We start from the raw sequence: 7923 nt of genomic DNA on the forward strand, positions 1-7923 counted from the left end.
TTATGGGCAAACATTGTGATCTCCAAGAAGAGTGGAGTCTTTTGAGAAAAGTCGCCCAATGAGAGGGGACCTTCGTTTTTGTAAATATTGTATCACCCATTGAGCGGGGAGAACATAAATAATTTTCAAGACTTCAATGAAGACTGAAACGAGAAAAATTCTGAAACTTAAGGAGAACAGGACTGATGTTATAGAGAGCGATTGAGAAGAATGAAGAAATCTTCAACCAAAAACTTACTTATTTGAACCTTTAATGAGCAAAAACTTTTGATTCCGAATCAAAGTTTTATAACAAAGATATGTATTAATTCACGATTTGAACACTTTTCTCAAATTTGTTCCTATTTAAAAGTAGAGTAAATTTAAAATAGAATGCTTTCTCTGATATTTCACAGATACGCAGTTCGATGCATGTACGAAAAACAAAACTAAAAACTGAAGAATTAAAGATTTCAAACAAAACATTTCATAAGAGAAAACAAAACACATTTTTTTTTCTGAAAGCTAACGTGCAATTGTTTTCTTTTGAGAGGAGTTGTTTTTGTGAAGTTTCGCTGCTTATTAGTTGTGTGGATTTTCTTAGTGTTTATTGCTATGCAGAATCATTTTTCCATTTAACTTTATGGCAGAATTATTTACGTGAGACTGTCAGAATAACTTTGGTCAATTTTTGAACCCTTGTAATTGCTGTACTGCTTTTGGTCCTAAAAGAACAAAGCATTTGATAATTGTCGAAAATCTGACACTTGTTTATACTGCGTGCATTTTGAATGCAGTGGAATGACAATCTAAGTAAACATTGACAATGAGATTTTTTAAATTTGAAGCTTATAAATGTTTTGTAATGATGTTGACAGCAATTAAAAGAATTAGTTATATGAAAGTGTAAAATCACATTCAAAACTATTGAAATAAAACTCTATAGCCTTTATAAGAGACATGTTAAAAGTGGCTGATCAGAACAAGATCTGAAATGGCATTTGCAGCAAAACATCAACGTTTTTCGTTTTACAGCCTTAAAGTTATTTTGACAGAGACAACTGCCGGTTTTTTTCCGCGAAGTAGACATATCTAACTATATAAGACTCACCCAATCTGGAAAAGATTGACGGTAAATCTCAACTACTGCGAGATGGGTTTTTATTGTCAGAGTCAATGCTGTATAGAATATGCAACTATATTTTAGACTGATTAGAATATTTTGTGTATCTACTATATATACACAGGAATAGAATCAAGTCCGTGATTGGCTGCGAAATCACAGAAGGGACTTCCGTCTCCTGCTGCGTATGTGGTCTCTGGCCATTCACAACTGCAATCACGGATTCCCCAATTACGAAGTCCCAGATTTCGGGGTGAGATAATTCCAGTTTTTAGTACTGTGGCAGTCTATACAGAGGAGAAGTTCTATTTTGCCTTTTTAAACACAGTTTTTCCAACGCCCCAAAATGAAATAAAATTTAAGAGCAAAAGAAGTTTTGAAAATCAAAAAAGCACATCAGAAATCAAACATTTGTTCCGAGAATGACGTGAATCACAACACAAGCCGTGGCCTAACTAAACGGATGTCCAACCCTACAATCAATAAAATTTTCACATTTCAACTGGCTCTGTTTTTTCCTGACAAGCCGACAAATTATATAAGATCCAGGTGTTGGAAAACCTTTTGGAAGAAACGACAGTTAGGCACATTGGATGCTGCCCTGATTACGACTCATAGATCAAAATGGTCTTTTTGGTGATTCTAACAACCTTTAAAAAATAAAAGAATCTTTTAAGAAAAGAATCTCAATGGAACTATAAGACCAAGTGGACGATCTGCTAGCTAATACCGAGAGCGCGATATATTTAGACAAGGCATTAGCTAGTTTGAACTCCGTAAAAATAACACAAAAACTAACCTTCTAGTCTTAGAAACCCTACTGCACACCATAGTCCTAACTATTCGCTATGTCGCTATTCATGTACGACACAAATGGTCAGAGCTTTTCTCTGACGTCATTACAGATTGCATTGAAGATACCAACACAAAAAAAGTTGAAAAAAAAATTGTTCTGATTATCCAAATGCATTCTTCGTGCCAGTAATAGAGGAGAGCAAAAGCAAAGGCGAAACATCGACCAACGACATCTTGAAAGAACAAATGTTTGGAACAGAGGAAATTTTTGATGGCTATGGAACAAAGGTTGGTCTTTGAAGCAATCAAAACGATCAAACGATACAAATTTCGAAGAGATTATCAAACGTGCAAAGATTTTGAATGTTTTGCACCAGTCAAAAAGGCAACTCTCGATATTCGGAAACAATTGCGTCCCACTGAAAAAAGCCTATCGCAGTCAAAAATTTTTTATGACAAGCTTATCAATTCAGTGAAGAAAATGTTATGGAACAGCTGAACTCGTTTTTTTAAGTTTACAGCAGCTGGTCCCTCAAAATTGTTTCCCCAATATCTTTTGCAAGCTGTACAGCTTCAGATCAGTCTTAAAAAGCTTTGAAAGAACTGACTAAGCTGGTAAACATAAGTTACAGTGGGGAACTTCTTGAATATGTTTCACAAGCTCATTGTAGTCCATCGCTATCAGCATTGTTGAAAAAGGAAGACGGTATTTGCCCGCGGTTGTCCAAAAAATCTTGAGGAGGTTAACAGCTTAAATGTTTAGCCAAGGAATCAAATTCATGAGAAAACGAACTTACAGAGCCGGCAGTCGGGTGTTGGAGGAAAGGAAGGAGCTGAAGCCATTATAAATTCTACTAAGCTTTCGTATGGAAAAATGCTCATCTCGTCAAATACCTCAGGTATTTTGCAAATTGAGTTCTGCAATGCATTCAATTGTATAAAACGCAGTGAAATGCTGAAAACAGTTGCCAATTCATTGCTTAGTCTTGCTGCTTTTATTAATTTCTGTTATTCACAACACAGCCAATTATTCTATGACAAATTTGTTATTAGCAACAAAAGAGGTATCCAACAAAGTGACCCATTGGACTCTTTGCTTTTTGTCACGCTCTGGCCCATTATTGAGAAAATTCAAAAATTTTAGCCAAACCTTCAACAACCTGGTTTCATATGACGGTGTCCTGTTGGGCTCAGAAGACGATCTCATAAGATCACTGAACTTTCTATGCAAGGTGGGACGTGATCGTGGCCTCCGCGTCAGGGTCGATAAGTGCGAACTGTGCTTCACGGTAGATTTAGACAGACTTGATATAAGAATAAAATGAAATGATATTTCGGGCCTTGAGGTGCTAGGAGCTGCGTTAGGATCTCAGACTTATTCTCCATAAAACTTTACGAAGAGATAGGGAAAATAAGGGCACTTTTCGAAAACTTTTGATTACCTTGATGACCCTCAGTTTGCCTTAGATATCCTAAGCCATTGCATCGGGGATCTCAAATTGCTGTATTCCTTGCGTTGTCAAATGCCCACCAGTTCAGTTATCAAATCCTTAAAGGAATTTGATGCCCAACAGTGCTAAAATGTTTATAATATCCTTGGAACCGTTCTTCCAGAAGAATCCTGGACTCAAACAACCCTACTGATAACCCTATCAGGGCTGGATTTTCGGCAATGTCAAGACGAGTATAAAGCATCATATGATGGTTCTGTTCTCTCCCCTGAAGATCTTGTTTCAAATATATGCTGCAAAGTTTTTCAACGACTCTATTCCTTTATAGCACAACTGGACATTTCAAAGTCGACAGACGATTCAACAAGCTCCTGATGATGAAAAGTTTCAAGGTGTCAAAGAGAATCCAGCTTCTGAAAAAAAATGCGCCCGAGTTCTCTCATTGTTTGTTCGACACACTGGAGCATTGTTCTTTGCTCCCCTATTCCATTTTTTGGGCTTCATATGGAACCAAATGAGTATACAGTTGTTGCAAAAAACAGGTTGGGTGTCTATTTCTACCGCGCTGAAAAGAAGTGCCCGTTCTGTAAAGCGGGAGTTAATGACATCTATGGTGATCTTGCCAATGCGTGTCACGGCCGAGAAGACGCAATTGGAAAACATGAGCGAGTTCGAGATAAAATAGTGTCTCCTTGCTCATCTGCGCTCCTCTCACCAGTAGTAGAAAAAAGAACCTCATTCCCGAAAATCAATCATTGTTTCTCATACGTCCTTGTCCCGGCATGGGAAGCAGCGAAACCTGCTGCATTTGATGTTACTGTTACTTGGTCTCTGCAATCCAATTCTCTCACTAATGCGGCTACAAAGAATGGACACGCGCTTGATGCGGCAGATGAACGAAAATATTGCCTCCACAATGATATCTGCGCAAAAATGGGATTCTCATTTGTTCCTCTTGCGATCGAAGTCCTTGTCAAAACACAGTCAATTGTCAAGAAACACTCAAACGTTTGGCTGTGTGAAGTGACAATTGTAAACTCTCTGTAAACTCATACACTCCTTGTTGATCACCGCTATTCGGGTTCAGCAACAATGTTATTAGCACGAGTTCCCGAATGGACTTTTTCATGTTTTTAAAACCCGCTAAATCAGAAGGGAGTTCGCTTGATTCATTGAAAGAATATTGACAACTTTTACAAAAACTTTTTTTCACCCAATGAGCGTTGAGTAAAAACTGAAGACTAAAATAAAACACAACAGACAGAAATTAACACCAGACGATAGGTATAACCATTGTGAACAAACAATTTGAAAGGAAGTTCCTCGTCTGTAATGTCAAAATACAAAATCAATGGGCGTCTGAGAAGTAATTAAACTCTTTTGAACACCTAAGTTCTCCCTGCCGAATTGTTTGTTGTTTCTTCTGTGCTTAATGACCAAAATTCTGATAATGGCTGATATTTGCAATAGAAATTTCCGAATGTCCAAATACTTATATGGCAATTGGTATGTTGTAAATTAAGCAAATTATCTTGATAAGAATTAAATACGATAAAAACTTTAAAAAATAAGAATTGAATATTACATAGTTCTTGATAATGAATTACAGGTTTTGTCGAGAGTTTTATTATCTGAGATGTCTCAGCAAGGTCATCAGGTTTTGTTTCAGTGGGTAACTGTTTGGCTGGTTGTACTTGTCGTTTTAACTAAGAACAAATAAGATTTTTAAATTGTTCTGTTTTGTTAGCGTGCATCCCAGATCGAGATTTTACAAAGAAAATGTTTAAGATTTGCGAAGAAAAATATTTTTTAACGCAGAAAACCCTACAATTTGTTATCGTGATGATAGCGGTGAGTTTTGATTTTCTACGGCATTCACCACATTTCTTCAAATTTTAAGCAATTTGTAGCGTTGACACATCGGCCTGGGCTGTACCCCCCCCCTCCTCCTCCTCGGTTATGCTACCCTAAATTTTACATTTTCAAACTCAATCTCCAGGTGGTTTGTTCTGTGTAGAGGGAACAGAAACAAATCGAATAATTTTTTATCTGATAATCCAAGGCAAAAGAACAACGAGAGAAAATGTTCATATAAAACGAAATTAGTTCAAACAGGAAAAGAAGACCCGTCAAAGTCTAGCTGAAAAATGATACCAAAGTATTGAGTAATGGGAAATTTTCACTACAAAAGGTTATCATTTTCAAGTTATGAAGGTTATTATCTCGGCAATAAAAAGAGCAACAAATATAACAACCACGTGCAGCACAAAAATACATAAAAGCTGCAATAACGACCACGCAGCCATACTTTTTATGAACAAATAATAATTCCTCTTTTAGTTTTCAGTTTCTCCCTTTCCCGGTGTAGTTTTTGTTTGTTTACTTTATTGCGTGGGTTGTTTATTGCGGATTTTATTACCTCTCCAATTTATTATTTGAGAGTATAAAGAGATATACTTATTATAGACTCTTTGAATGAGAGGGGGAGATAAAGAAACTATATGCAAATTCAAGATTGTAAAAAGGGACTCTAGAGATGAAATTTTATGCCAGAGCGATATCAGGTTTTGTTTTTTTCCCTTTTCTTTATTTTCCCTCTCATTTTGCTTTCAACACTGAGTTATAAATCAGGTTAATATTATAATTCAAACTCATAATTTATCAGGTGGAAGTATAAAGATTATAATGGTTTGTTTCTCACTTGGTCAAGAAGCATTTATAGAAAAATTAGCAAAAAAAAACTGGTTGCTATTTGGTCTTATTGATGCTGATGAACGAAATGTGGTCTCAAATAAATCTTTTCTGTCGGATTAAGAATTCTAACAACTTTCATGATAATTTACGCTAGAAAGACCACCTGTTTTCTGCGAATAGGTCAAGTAAAAGCGCTATGGGGTTTAAATGATAGCATTAGAAAGATTATAGATCAACATCAAGAGTAGCAATTTTGAGAGCGCAACAATAACTTTTCCATCGGTTATTAAGGCTCTAAAAACAAACTAATTGATCTTTTTTTCGAGAAATTTAGTTGAATCAGGTTTAAAGTCTGTGCTTGGATTTGAACAAAAATCAGGTTTACCTAACTTTATTCATCTCTACCAAAAAACCCTTGTGACGCATGAGTCTTATTAGTCATCGCAATATTCAACACCATGTGACCAGAAAGTTTTCCGGAGCAAAGAGATCATTAGGTCCAAAACACTATTTCGTCTCCTGTTTATTAATTAATGATCAATTTTTAGATGGTACAAAAAACTAAAGTTCTTTATTGTATTTTCCATTAGGTGCCAAAAATGAGAATTAAGGTAAACAAAAGCATGCACTTCAAAAATTTAATTGCAAATTAAGATAACACATCTATTTTTGCGATTGTGCATATTCCATATGTTTATATGATCTAAATTTTTTTACTTCAGCATAAAGACGAAAAAATGGCAGCGCCAAATTCTAAATTTTCTAATCATTCATACAAAATCTCTTTAAAAGATAATAAAATTTTGTTTCCGTCTGTTATAAGAGCTGATAGCAAGATTGGGCTGTTCTAAAGTTCTAAAGCCAAATATTCCAATTTCCATATGTCATGTGCGACAAATTGTCCAGCATTTTTTGTTTTAATTATTTATTTTTTAAAATTTTATATGATTTATCTTAGGTATCCATGATGATATTGTAATGTTATCTTCGGTAATCAACAACGCTATCTTCTTTGTTGAATTTGTCTCTGCTATTATACTCGATGTAAATCGTTTCCATTACCTTTTAATATAAATTCCACTACCTGTTCAACGAGAAACGGTACCTCATGTGAACTTCATTGTTTGTCAGATAAACATTGTCGGAATATGTTATCAACAACTTTGTTTTCAACAAATTATGTAGAATTTGATTTTTCCATACGACAACCCTTCTTCGTTGATGATAATTGTTCCTTTTTTTCATTACAGGTCCAATAATCCTACTGCAGATGCGTTCTGAACTTTAAAGTTACTTTAATCCAGTTTAATTTGCGTTTTTGCGATCACTTTTACAGCCAAATTTTATTTTGGCCAAAGATTTTTTGATGAATTATAAGTTTTTAAGTTTTTCCAATATTTCAGTTTTTGTTTAAAACTCTCTATACTTTCCGCTTTCAAATTGGCTTTCTATTTTTTTGGAAATTCTGTTTTGCCCTAAATTCACAAGACAGCTTTGTGTTTTTATCCTCTATTGAACTTTTAAAATGTTTTTTTGAAAATCTCAGAGTTATACTGTGAAAACAAACTCAAATCCCGGACTAAAGCATCAGAGAGTTTAGGCACTGAACTAGCACATTTCAAGAGTAAAGCTTAATTCAATTTTGAAACATTGCATCTCCGGGATACTTTAAATATCTCTTTATGTGCAGTTTTATTCATTAGCATTTTATGGTTGTATTGAGGTTATAGAGTTTGCCCAGGCTAAATTAAATTTATCTTGTATAGAATCAAAATTTTTCGAGCCCAAGTTAAGACTGAGTAACATAATATCATACATTTAATGCTTACAAATGGTAATTAATATAGTAATATACACGCTCTTTATTCTTGGGTTAAGTTG

At 35.0% G+C, this 7923-nt stretch overlaps 2 protein-coding genes across 5 annotated transcripts in view; one reads left to right on the top strand and one right to left on the bottom strand.

The window, feature by feature from the left end:
- Window positions 1-5470, bottom strand: part of LOC142352077 (uncharacterized) — a 32229-nt gene extending 26759 nt beyond the window's left edge. The window contains exon 1 of one of the 2 annotated variants that reach the window (XM_075404440.1): window positions 5327-5470. The gene's annotated coding sequence lies outside the window, so the exon portion shown is untranslated. The remainder of the gene's footprint in view (window positions 1-5326) is intronic. The other variant, XM_075404438.1, reaches the window with a different exon arrangement.
- LOC142351537 (sialin-like) overlaps window positions 1-7923 on the top strand; it is a 438741-nt gene that overhangs the window by 224666 nt on the left and 206152 nt on the right. The gene's annotated exons all lie outside the window — the stretch shown is intronic.

Source organism: Convolutriloba macropyga, chromosome 13 (genome assembly GCF_964194025.1).
Source record: "Convolutriloba macropyga chromosome 13, txConMacr16.3, whole genome shotgun sequence".
Classification (NCBI taxonomy): Eukaryota; Metazoa; Xenacoelomorpha; order Acoela; family Convolutidae; genus Convolutriloba; species Convolutriloba macropyga.